Raw genomic sequence first — 14,079 nt, forward strand, 5'->3', positions numbered from 1 at the left:
ATATGTAATGCAGGTAACCTCATCACTGACATCGTAGCCAAGTTCCCCGGAAGTACCCATGATTCATACATATTCCAGAACAGTGGAATATACACACGCCTACTTGCCGGAGAATTTGGAAATGGATACCTGCTAGGTAAATCACATTGACACACCCTGACACTCACATCAGATCTACGTCTCAAGTACTTGCAATTAATGTCTATCTTTCTCCCCCTAGGCGACAGTGCATATGCCCTGCGGTCCTTCGTGCTCACTCCCTACCTCAACCCATCCACCAGGAGTGAAAGGCGATACAACGTGGCTCACAGATCCACACGAAACGTAGTTGAGCGCACATTTGGACTCCTAAAGAGCAGGTTTCGCTGCCTCCATAAGAGTGGAGGTGCACGGCAGTACACCCCAATCATCTGCTGCAAAATAATAGCGACCTGTGCAATGTTGCATAATCTCGCCACCAAGCAAGGCACTGAGGTGGAGCTCACATTTCATGAGGACATTGATGACGACCCAGAGGTGGCAGAGCCCCAAGCCACAGTGGCAGCAGCAGCTACAGATGGGAGACTGAGACGGGCAGAGGTTACACAACAATATTTCTGAGTGAGTAAAGAGACACAGGCATGAATGTAACTTTGTGTAAGTAGTTTAATAATCACTACGCCACAGCATTGTTAGCTCACATTGGGCTCACTAATACTAACACTCCATGAGTGTGTTGTCACGGTTCACACCACCGTGACTACAGCCTTGGGTGGAGTGCAAAGTCATTGTTTGTGGCCACGGGCCACAGGGCGGGGCTGCTGTGGCTGTGAGCCTATGTCCTCACGCTGGCCTGTCAAACTTCCCCCACGCCTGCCACTCCTCCGTAAGTCATGCACAGGAGTGCTTGCACCACTCCTGCTGGTGGACCCCTCGCTTTCGGCAGCACAAGTGTCGTCTCCAGTGCCAGTCTGATGCGCGAGCACTAGCTCCATGGCAGTGGTCATCCTGGCCATACCTTCACTTAAATTGGTGCAGCACTGCACTATGGCATCCTGCATCGTGACTGACCGTCTGCACAGCAGAGTGGTAGCAGTTGCAAACCTGTTCAGGGCCTTGGTTTGCTGGCGCACATCCACACGGGCCTTGCGTCTCTCCAAATGGTCCCTGTCCAATTTGTCACACAGGACAGTCATGCACTGTGTGATATCTGAAATTCCTGACGCCATGGATTGTATGCCTTCTGCCATGTCCCCTATGCCCTTGCCTACTGCTTCCAGTTTATTGTTAGTTGTGCGTGCGTGCCTCTGAACCCCCATCATTGCTTTTGCCTGCAGGCGCTGCACCTTCACCATGGTGGCCTCCAGTCCGCAGAAGACACCTTGGACTTGCCGCACATCCTCTACCTCCCGTGGCCGTCGCCCTCGGACACTGGCCCGCGTGACTCTGGGACTGGGCTGCTGCTCGGTGTTGCCTCTGTCCTGTGTGTCACCCTCCACCTCCTCCTCCTCCGATGATGTTTGCAGTATTCTGCGAGGGGGCACATCATGGCTCCTGACTCTTCCCAGCACTGGGGATGGTGATGTGGGGGTGGGTGATAGTTCTGCCGCTCCTGTGTCCTGACTACCAAATAGGAGAGGGGAACGTGGATATTCAGCAGTTGCCTCCTCAGGTATCGGGGCAGCCTGCTCTTGGTCCTGCCCTCCGTGAGAAGTGCTAGGTCCGGCTCCTTCCCTCCTCTTCTCTCTGACCTCAGCTGTGCTGCGCTTTGACTCTCCTGTGGACAGACATGGACATTGTGTCAGTAATGTTGTTCACCTGTGTCATGAGATTAAATACACTTCTATTGCACATTTGCCTGTCTCTCATTTGCCTATGCTACTTGTCTGTTGCTCCCCTTGCTGCAATGCACGCTGACTGCTCTGAGGTATCTACACATGACTACATTTCCCAGGATGCATTGCAGGACATTAGTTAAACCTGTTGTGGAGTCTGATTTATCCTGTGAGGGGAATAGGTAAAAGGGTAAATGATATTGTTCCTGCATCTTACCTGCTTTCTTTGCTCCTCTTGCTGAGCTGTCTGCGTCTCCTATTCCGTGTATACATTCCTTCTCAAGGGTTGTAGCGACCATCTCCTCAATGTCGGTGAGTCTGGGGGCTCTGTTTCTTCCGCCTCCTGTAGCAGCACTTTCCTTGCGGTGGGCAGCAAGCTTTTTTTTGGTGATTATGCGGATGTCATACCACCGTTTTTTTAGGTCTTCAAGGTCACGGTGGGTGACACCAATGGCATTTACCTTGCCTTGTATGTCCAACCAGGTGCTGCGCTTGATTGATTCAGCAACATGCAGAGTTTGCTTTCCAAATATTTTCCCATAATGTCTGACAACCTCCGAAATCAGCACCTGCAGTTCCTCCTGGCTGAACTTCTGCTTCCTTTTGCGCTCAGCAGCTTCTCTCTGTGCCTCCTGGCTCTCCATCTTGCTGTGTAGTTTGTGTCAGGAAAGGCTGCTCCACACTCTGTCCTCCTGCTCTCCTGACTGTTTGTTTCTGCACCTGCATGGGCGTGGCCTGTCCCAGGTACTGGGGTGTGGTGCTTGGATCTGATTGGTTAGTTCCCCTGTGGCTTGGAATTTGGGTGTGGTTGAAGTACCTGATTGGTTCACAGGCACACATGTTTGTCAGTTTCAAATTCTTCGGCGGATAGTTCCGACACGGTAAATACCGGGTCGGTTTTTCCCGACTCGGTATTTTCCGGGTCGGAAGTTGCCATTCATTCCTATGGGCCATGGCACCGGTGGATCGGTTTTGGTTTTTCCGTCTCGGATTTTACCGTGTAGGTATATTCCGAGTCGGTAAATACCGTTTCCGAGTACCGACAGGTTCCGAGTCGGTATTTTATACCGTCATTGTTACCTACATCTCATTTTCCTCCTCGGTAATACCGAGTCGGTATGACTCGGTATTTAAGAGGTCGGTAAATATTATTTACCTACATCTGGCCCTAGGAGTAGTGTTCACAAACAGAAACATTTTACTAGTATATCAGCAACGAAAAAGAAAAATGCACAAAAAGAGAACAATCATGGAAAATCAAGTGCAGAGAAAACTGTGTATAGTAAAAGGAGGAAAAATCAATTTATGGAGATTAGGAAAACAAATTCTATAATAGATTTCTCTCGAATTTAATTAAAGAAATTAAGGTATGTAAGAACAAACAGTATTTTATAAGAAGAAGAAAGGAATTGAAAATGTACTTCAGAAAGCTTTGGAATTAAAAAGAAAATTATTTATTTTAGTAATCAATAGAATTAGATCACTAGAGAGAGACAAGATGGCGTCCACGCGAGTGGATGCGTAAGCTGACCTCTCCAGCCTCTCTGCAGGGATCTTGAAAGAGAGAAAGCAATCCTTCGGGAGCCTGTCGGCAAACCTGACGGGGGAAAGAAGCTTAACTGGATAAATCAAATTAATGCCTGACAGATGGTGATTGTTTGGCTTACCGACAGTGGCAGTGCCTTTCTTAGCATTTTCGGCGCTTCAGAAGTTTAATTGGATAAATTAAATTAAAAGCCGGACAGACGGTGAATGTTTGGCTTACCGGCAGTGGCAGTGCCTCTCTGAGTGCTTTTCAGCGTTTCTGTAGAAAGAAGAGCGTGCTCGAATGCTGGGTGCTCTAGCGGTTTTTCACAGACTCTCGAGGCAATATCACTGTGTTTGGTGGGCGGTCACTCGCACAGCTGCCGGGGGTCTGCGGAATCTGAGCAGTATCGTTGCTGAGGTACAGGAAGCAGGCTGCAAGTTCACTAGCCGAAGAATGGCGCCGAAAGGAACTCGAGGGAAGCGGGTTCAGGAGACGCCCGGTACTGGCACGTAAAGCGGAGCGGATGAAGGAAATAAAGTCAGCAACGCTGGTGTCGCAGGTAAGAGTAAGACGATACCAGCTATATTTAATGTTGCTGAGGAGAAGCGTAAGGGTAAAGCAAACCCTGCTTCAGTAAACGCTCAACTATGTGCTTCAACCATCGTTGCTGATAAACTTGAAAGCTCAGAGAACGTTGTACCAAGTAAGGAGGATAATGGTGTTGTGGATAATACGAGTGAAGTACTCAAGAGTAATATTGAGAGTATGACTGACACGGAGGGCGGAATAGAGTATGAAAATGCTGAACCCCCGCTTGATAGGTCTGTAGCAGGACACGAGACGCTTGCAACAGCAACTAAGTATACAGCTATAACTACAGTTACAGCTACAGTCACAGCTTCCAACGCAGAAAATCTACAAGATGGGGCACATATTCAGTCACATATCCAGCCAGCACAATCTTTGACCGATGGGGAATCAGCGGACTTTTATTCTCTTTCCGAAGTCTCGGTCTCATCATGTGATGATTTAACTGCTCAATACTCAAGACAATTACGTATGGCTGATGATAGTGAGGGTGAAATAGAAGATTCTACAGAATTCAGTGAAGATAGCTTAGTAACAATACGAGAAAGGGGTCATTCAGGGGTAACGGATGTGGAAAGAATGGAAGACATTGATCTATAATCGGCTGCGAGTGGTGGTAGAGCAGCATCATCGACTGAGGTGGATGTTACTTTGAGTACAATTTACCAAACAATACTAGCACATATGGACAAGACGGAGCAAGAGAGTTTAAGAATACAAAATTTCTGCCGCAGGCTACAGAACTCAATACGGCGGTTTGCTAAATCACAATCTGACTTTGGGGAAAGAGTTGTTGAAGTGGAAACTAGGATTTCAAATGTTGAGGATAAACTCGCCCACCAAAAGACTACCACAGAGCTATTGAGCGCCAACAAAGAGGATATACAATGGAAGATGGCCGATCTTGAAAATCGTGCTTGTCGCAATAATTTAAGATTCATGCAGATTCCGGAAGGAAAAGAGGGACAAGATCCTAGAAAATTTATTGTGGAGTTATGTAAACAGGCTTTTCCAGAGATAACAAAATGGGATTGGGATAGAGAAATAGAACGAGCACACAGATTTCCATTTAATATCCGTGCACATTCGGGGGCGCCTGATATTAGACCTAGGCCTTTCCTGGTCGCGTTTAATAGCTTTTTGGCTAGGGAGGATGTGTTTATGAATACAAGGCCCAATAGGAAAGGAAAGGGGGATGGCTTTGAATTTTTTGCAATATCTGACTTATGTAAGTACACAATGGATATTCGATGGCAGTTACGGCAATTGATCACACAGTTTCAGAGCAAGGGATCGCATGCCTACATAATGAATCCTGCTAAACTTAAAGTGATTCACAAGGAAAACACAATTTTTTTTACTAATGTGGCCGCCGCTAAGGGATATTTACATGGTTTGTAGGGCGTGTAGGGTAGAAGGGATTGCTCAAGATGCTGTATCGTAGATTATGTGTGCTTTCTCTTTCTATTTTTGGATGATTATAACTTTTTTTTCTTGGATATTTGTATCCCTGCGGAGGTAAGGCTGGGGACTCGGGAAGCTCCACATCCAAGCACTATAAGTCCTAAAGTCTCGGTAAGAGGGGGGGAGGGCGAGAGCAGGGTGAAGGGAGGAGCGATCACAGTGGGGGGGTGTGCAAGGGGTAGGTAGCACGGTGGGGGTAAAAAGGGGTAAAAACGTCTGGGGGGACAACCTACAGCACAAAAAAGAAAATATGTTTAGGCTAAATATAATGCATATATGGGGTTCTGAGAAAATGAGTTACTGTTGCACTCCAGGTTGGATTATTATGAAAATTCTCAATGGCCCGCAGCATTACATTTTGCTCCTTAAATGTGTCTGGTCTTAATAATTTGAAGAAAAGAAACAGGGTTGCTGCAGAAATTCGTCATATTCAACCAGATGTTCTATGTCTTCAAGAGACACATTTATCATGGAGTAATCGTTCTTTAGTTGGCGATTTAGGATATTCGTTAATATGTGCTTCACAACAGACTTCTATGACTCGGAGGTGATGATATTGTCAAAGCCTTGATTATGCACAACAGTACGTAGTTTAACGGATAAATGGGGAAGATGGGCCATTGCCAAGGTAAAGATTAATTCTTCTCGTATAACGGTATGCTCAATCTATGGGTCAAACTTAGACGAACCTGAGGTGCTAGAAAATCTGAATATGGAATTAGCAAATTGGGCTACACCTTTCATAATATGTGGTGACATGAATATTAACTTAAATAATACAGAGCTTACAGGAGGATTTAATAATTATAAAGGACGTAAACCTCGTGTGTTCAAGGCTTTATGTAACTTAATAACTGATCATGGTTTAGTAGATACATGGAGTAACATGAATCCTGATTTACCAGGCTATACCTTTTATTCCTTTCCACATAGGAAGATGGCCCGCTTAGATTATTTTTTTGCTCCCGTATCGATACTAACTGACGCTCAAGTTGAATTATTTCCTAAAGTTACATCTGATCATGCACCAATTGTTTTAAGTGTACCTGACTTGAAGATTCTTTATGAGGGGAGAACTTTTACTTTTGATAGAAAACTCTATTTAGATGAAGAGTTTCAGACGACTATGTCAAATTGGATAAAGGAATTTTTCCATATGAACTTGAGCTCGGCCAGCATAGACACAGTATGGGACACATTTAAAGCTTTCTTCAGAGGGGAGGCCATAAAAAGTTAAGGGTGGAAATGCAAGATCTGTATACTGGATTAAAAAAGTCAGAGGAGAATCTAATAAAGGAATTACAAAAAACTGATAGTCAAAGAGATATAAGAGAAGCGGAAGATAAGATAGCTAGAAGCCGGTCCAAGATTTCGGGGATTTGGAGTAAAGAAAATGCACGAAAGTATTTGATACATAAAAGACAATTGCATGAATACGGTGAGGCAATTAGTAGATCCTTGGCTTTACGGTTAAAGATGCAATCAACATCAAGATCTATTTCTAAACTGAAGGATCAATATGGTAATGTTCATCAAGATCCAGACAAAATTCTAGATATTTTTCATCAATTTTATACGAAATTATACACGCAACAAATTTTTGATAGTGTAGATTGAAGATTTGACTTGGGGAATTTTATACAACTAAGTGAGAGTGATAAGGAGTGGTTGGAAAGCCCCTTTTCCTTGGAAGAGGTAGAACTAGCAGTAAAAAGCCTGGCGAATGGTAAGGCTGCAGGACCAGATTATATTCCCGGTGAAGTATATAAAGTATTTTTTGAACAATTAAAATACATTATGTTGGATACTTTTAAAGTAGCACAAAGAGGTAAAGCACCATTGTCATGGAATGATGCTACTATTGTGGTTTTCTGTAAAAAAGGTAAAGATCCAGAAATGCCGGGCTCATACCGCCCGATTTCGTTACTTAACTGTGACAGTAAAATATATTCAAAAGTCATAGCTAATCGCATCTCTAAAGTTATCACTCCGTTAGCCTCCCCAAACCAACATGGATTCATTCCTAATAGAGGTACAGTGACACACACAAATAAAGTCATAACTCTCTTTGATATCGCTCAGGCAGAAAACCGTGCATTGGCCTTAATATTACTCGACGCTGAAAAAGCGTTCGACCGTGTAGAATGGCATTTCTTATGGGAGGTAATGCGAAGATCAGGTTTTGGGGATACATTTCTGACTGCACTTCAAGTGTTATATTCCGCCCCTAACGCTAGAATTGCAGCTATGGGCATGAAATCATCACTGATAAAAATCACAAGAGGGACTCGGCAAGGATGCCCGTGTTCGTAATTATTGTTTGCTTTATTCATTAATCCCTTATTAAACAGACTATCCAATATCCCATCAATTGCACCATTCATAGTGCAAGATATACCACATAAAGTATTTGCTTATGCAGATGATGTGGCGGTGGCTACGGTTAACCCAGATGAGGCGGCGATAATAGAGATAGAGCGGCTGGCCCATGAATTTGGGTTATTATCAGGATATAAATTAAACTCTGCAAAAACACAGGTTTTAGCTACTGGTAATATCCAAACTAGCAACCCCAGATATGTATCGGAAGTAACGAATCTTGGCATTATAATTAAGACTTCTATGAAGGACATTGTTGACGTCAACTGGGTCAGTACATTTCAGCACATCAAGCATTCGCTTGAAAGATGGGGACGCTTGAAACTAACAATTATTGGTAGAGGAAACATTATCAAAATGAGTATTTTACCCAAAGTTGTATATCTCTTTAGAGCTATACCTCTAGAGATTCAACCACATTATATTCAACAGCTGCAATCAAAATGTGCGAGATTTCTAGGGGCTCCGGGAAAATCTCGTCGGGCAATGAAATTAATGACACTCCCAGTTGAGAGAGGTGGTCGGGCTATCCCAGATTTCATGTTATATTTTTATGTATGTTTTCTACAAAGGTTGCAATTGCTTCTAACCGGGGATTAGGTAGAGGATGTGGCAGAGGCACCGTCTATATTTTATTTATTGCTGGGGGTTCACACTAGACGTCGTCTATTTAAAGAGCTTGAAGGTAATTATTATAAGAGAACATGATATAAGGTTCTGGAATCTGCCTATGCAATCTGGAGGAAGATTTCTCAAATGATAAATTTAGGAAAAATGACACATTATACACCATTCAATGCAGAGCAAATATTACCTTCTATCTTTTGGGACCGGGTTGCCAAAGAATGGATGCAAAGGGGGATAATACAAATTGGGGATTTGTATGAATCAGATGGTTCATTTGCAACGTATGAGAGCCTTACTAAAAAAATATCAACTAACTAAATCAGCTTTCTTTAAATACCTTCAAGTAAGGGATTTTATAATTCGAAAGCATATTTTACCTGATGTTGTTCCTATCTTAGAGGCTATTCGTACAAGGAAAATAATTGGGCTTCTCTATACTATTTTGATGGATTACAGACTTGATGATTTACAGAAGTTCAACTCGTATTGGCAACAACAGCTGGGGGAACCTTGTCTCAGCATAGAAGATGCAATTGTGATGTCTAGGGAAGCTTTCTTATCGGCCAACTTGAAGGCTCAGCTTTTTGAGACTGTGTTTAGATTATATTACACTCCAGAGCGGATGAAGAAGTGGGGCTCACAATATAATGGAAAATGTTTTCGATGTAAAGACGATAATGCTGATAGTATTCATATATTTTTCAGCTGTACTAAATTGCATCAATTTTTGGTTCATATTGAACATTTTCTGACTATGATAACACAGACTACTGTGAAGATTTCTCCAGCAATTGTGCTACTTGGAATAGGGGACAATGTGAAAGAGGGAACTGCCTTATTTAAATATAGGTATTTGATATTTGTGGCTATGACTGCCGCATGTCTTTGTATTGCCTCTGATTGGTTAGAAGAGAAACCCCCTGCATTTGAATTTTGGAGAGCTAAATTATATAACCTTTATGAATTGGAATGGAGTTTGTATGCCTTAAAAGGGGTAAAGAAACGGAAACTTGGTATGTTAATTTGGGGTGCAATTCATGAACATTTAGCAATATGAAATAGTGATCGGTTAATTGGTGCTTAAATGTTCTTAAAATGTATTTTATGATTTGTTACATATATGTTTTGTATGTGCTGGTTACCTGTCCTCTTGGGAGAATAATAAATAAATATAAAAAAAAAAGAATTAGATCACTAGATAAGCCAAACCATTGAATGAAGTCCAAAAAAAGTAAGTGGAGAAGAGTAATTATGAGAAGTAATTTTTGTGATTTTTTTTGGATGAATGGAATCATAGTTCAAGTTCTGAACCTTTTTTTAATGAAGAAAGTTATCTTCAGAGTAATTATTTGTTGCATGCAGTTGACACAAGTGGTCGTGCTTATGAGGTTAGAAATGGTTGTCCTATTGAGAAAGAGAAAATTGTTCCTAGAAATGCAGAAGAGGTGTTAGCTGGTGAAGTTTTAGGGAGACGTTCTAAAGTTCCAGTGTACACTTGGAATTGTAGTAGTATTTACAGTGTGCGGCATGAATCTATTGATTTTTTATGCAATTTCTTACGTACCTATACTAAGAAAAGTGTTAAAGAAAAGATTAAGATGTTGCAAGGACTAGACCCTTGCAGAGTGAGAGAATATACTGGTTTGCAAGGTCATTCTCTGGCTTGTGTTTCTAAAAAAGTATGTTGAAGTGTTTTTCACCATTTCAGGATGTTAGCACTACTTCATTCTGAAACGAGGAAATTAGTGAGAACATTGTATTATGCAAAAAGTCCAGCACTAATGTTAAAAAAGTTGAACAGTGCTCTTTTGCGTGGATCTGTATCAGATGTAACAAATATTTGTGATGAAATTCAGATTAGTTACTTTGGTCCTCAGGAAGACAGTGCAGAAACTGAGACATTAATAGAAGAAAATGTGGAAGAGAATGTAGAACATTGCAGTGTATTTGTTATTATTGTTATAACAAATTACATGAGAACAAAATGCCTGCTAGAGCTGTGCATAATAATCTTGAGTTGGTAAATATTCCTTCTGACCTGATGGATTTAAATACCTATGAGTCTATTCTTATTCAATGTGTGCATCCATTTCAGGCTTTTGTTCGTATGGAGCCTCAGATCGGAAAATTGCCTCCTTCAGATTTACAGAGAGGATTGAAGGGAAGAGTTGCATATTTGCCTCTAGATTTAAAGAAAAATATTAAAACTATTGGTGTAGAAAATGTAGAGGATGAACCTCTAGATATTCTTGTTAATGGCGTTCCAACTAGGAGTAAGAAAATATGGCAAGAATTAGTGGATGTTAGGAAAGTGAAAAAGGCAACGTTGTATCTGGTAAAAAATAATCAATATTACAAAAATGTGTCTCTGGGAGAAGAAGAAATAACTGTACAAGAAGATAGTGACTTGCCATCTGGACAAATTGAAAAAGTGGATGTGTCCAGAACTGAAGAAATCTACGAACATTACAGTGTTCATCCATTGCATTCCAAAGAAATGATGGGGAATGCTATAGAGTAATTTCAAATGAAAGAGGCAAATGGAAGTCCCATTAGTGTATGGTAAAAAAGCTTGGCAGCTCGTTGTTTCCCTCAGTTGTTTCCTACAGGAAAAGGAGGACGATATGATGAACGACCAGTGCAGATTCCTGCATCTGAATACCGGACAACAAGATTATATGCAGAAGATCCAACATTTCGACAATGTATTCCGTATTTGTTTCTACTTTTGCTTGAGAGTGATTTGTCTGGACTTTCTTATGCAGTAAACCATATATTGAAAACAGGTGTACATCTGCAAAATGTTTCAGCACAGGAATTTATGGATAAAGTACAGCAGAAAGATAATGTTTTGGAATCTCAGCTGATTAATCTGATGGCATGTCAGCGTGGTACTAATAAGTACTGGTACCGTCATCATGGAGAACTCAAATGTATGCTAAGGAACTTAGCTGTGCTGAATATGCTTGGGATAATTTACTTCAATTTCTTCGAGAGGCAAATCCAAATATACTAAATATCGAATACAAGACACCTGGAGAATTGTGCTCTTTGGAGGTTCTGGATTTCTTTTGGAGAAAGGAGAATCAAGTGAGAGGTGCTCCTTAAATACATATGCTATTATGGATCAAAGATGCTCCCAAATTTGGAACAGACTCGGATGATACTGTCTTGTCTTTTATTGAAAAATATGCTACATGAGATGTACCCAAAAGTACACAAGATAAGGACTTAAGACAACAAGTGTTACGATTCCAAAGTCATCGTTGTGGGAAATACTGTCGTCGAGAGTACAAATCTAAGGACAAACTCTACACCAAATGCCGTTTTGCATTTCCACGACCTGTAATCTCGAAAGGAAGAATGAACAGTTTTATGTCATCTTTGCGACATAGTATCACAAGAAAGTCTCCAAAAAATACCTACAACTTAAGAAGAAATGAAGAGTCAAAATACATAACTGACTATAACTCATTTTGTCCATGTGGAATACTAATATGGATATTCAATATGTTGCAGACAATGCCATTGCTGTTGCTCGATATGTGACATCGTACATAACAAAGTCAGAAAAGACGGAATTGAAGGAAATGTGGAAGAGAATGTAGAACATTGCAGTGTATTTGTTATTATTGTTATAACAAATTACATGAGAACAAAATGCCTGCTAGAGCTGTGCATAATAATCTTGAGTTGGTAAATATTCCTTCTGACCTGATGGATTTAAATACCTATGAGTCTATTCTTATTCAATGTGTGCATCCATTTCAGGCTTTTGTTCGTATGGAGCCTCAGATCGGAAAATTGCCTCCTTCAGATTTACAGAGAGGATTGAAGGGAAGAGTTGCATATTTGCCTCTAGATTTAAAGAAAAATATTAAAACTATTGGTGTAGAAAATGTAGAGGATGAACCTCTAGATATTCTTGTTAATGGCGTTCCAACTAGGAGTAAGAAAATATGGCAAGAATTAGTGGATGTTAGGAAAGTGAAAAAGGCAACGTTGTATCTGGTAAAAAATAATCAATATTACAAAAATGTGTCTCTGGGAGAAGAAGAAATAACTGTACAAGAAGATAGTGACTTGCCATCTGGACAAATTGAAAAAGTGGATGTGTCCAGAACTGAAGAAATCTACGAACATTACAGTGTTCATCCATTGCATTCCAAAGAAATGATGGGGAATGCTATAGAGTAATTTCAAATGAAAGAGGCAAATGGAAGTCCCATTAGTGTATGGTAAAAAAGCTTGGCAGCTCGTTGTTTCCCTCAGTTGTTTCCTACAGGAAAAGGAGGACGATATGATGAACGACCAGTGCAGATTCCTGCATCTGAATACCGGACAACAAGATTATATGCAGAAGATCCAACATTTCGACAATGTATTCCGTATTTGTTTCTACTTTTGCTTGAGAGTGATTTGTCTGGACTTTCTTATGCAGTAAACCATATATTGAAAACAGGTGTACATCTGCAAAATGTTTCAGCACAGGAATTTATGGATAAAGTACAGCAGAAAGATAATGTTTTGGAATCTCAGCTGATTAATCTGATGGCATGTCAGCGTGGTACTAATAAGTACTGGTACCGTCATCATGGAGAACTCAAATGTATGCTAAGGAACTTAGCTGTGCTGAATATGCTTGGGATAATTTACTTCAATTTCTTCGAGAGGCAAATCCAAATATACTAAATATCGAATACAAGACACCTGGAGAATTGTGCTCTTTGGAGGTTCTGGATTTCTTTTGGAGAAAGGAGAATCAAGTGAGAGGTGCTCCTTAAATACATATGCTATTATGGATCAAAGATGCTCCCAAATTTGGAACAGACTCGGATGATACTGTCTTGTCTTTTATTGAAAAATATGCTACATGAGATGTACCCAAAAGTACACAAGATAAGGACTTAAGACAACAAGTGTTACGATTCCAAAGTCATCGTTGTGGGAAATACTGTCGTCGAGAGTACAAATCTAAGGACAAACTCTACACCAAATGCCGTTTTGCATTTCCACGACCTGTAATCTCGAAAGGAAGAATGAACAGTTTTATGTCATCTTTGCGACATAGTATCACAAGAAAGTCTCCAAAAAATACCTACAACTTAAGAAGAAATGAAGAGTCAAAATACATAACTGACTATAACTCATTTTGTCCATGTGGAATACTAATATGGATATTCAATATGTTGCAGACAATGCCATTGCTGTTGCTCGATATGTGACATCGTACATAACAAAGTCAGAAAAGACGGAATTGAAGGAAATGTGGAAGAGAATGTAGAACATTGCAGTGTATTTGTTATTATTGTTATAACAAATTACATGAGAACAAAATGCCTGCTAGAGCTGTGCATAATAATCTTGAGTTGGTAAATATTCCTTCTGACCTGATGGATTTAAATACCTATGAGTCTATTCTTATTCAATGTGTGCATCCATTTCAGGCTTTTGTTCGTATGGAGCCTCAGATCGGAAAATTGCCTCCTTCAGATTTACAGAGAGGATTGAAGGGAAGAGTTGCATATTTGCCTCTAGATTTAAAGAAAAATATTAAAACTATTGGTGTAGAAAATGTAGAGGATGAACCTCTAGATATTCTTGTTAATGGCGTTCCAACTAGGAGTAAGAAAATATGGCAAGAATTAGTGGATGTTAGGAAAGTGAAAAAGGCAACGT

General features: G+C 40.8%; 1 long non-coding RNA gene across 1 annotated transcript; it reads left to right on the forward strand.

The window, feature by feature from the left end:
- Positions 1-295: 295 nt before the first annotated feature.
- On the forward strand, positions 296-1,830 carry LOC144819574 (uncharacterized). The gene is made up of 2 exons (XR_013607447.1): positions 296-600; positions 1,317-1,830. It is a non-coding gene; the product is annotated as an uncharacterized LOC144819574 (long non-coding RNA).
- The last annotated feature ends 12,249 nt before the right edge of the window (positions 1,831-14,079 follow it).

Source organism: Lissotriton helveticus, chromosome 2_1, assembly GCF_964261635.1.
Source record: "Lissotriton helveticus chromosome 2_1, aLisHel1.1, whole genome shotgun sequence".
NCBI lineage: Eukaryota > Metazoa > Chordata > Amphibia > Caudata > Salamandridae > Lissotriton > Lissotriton helveticus.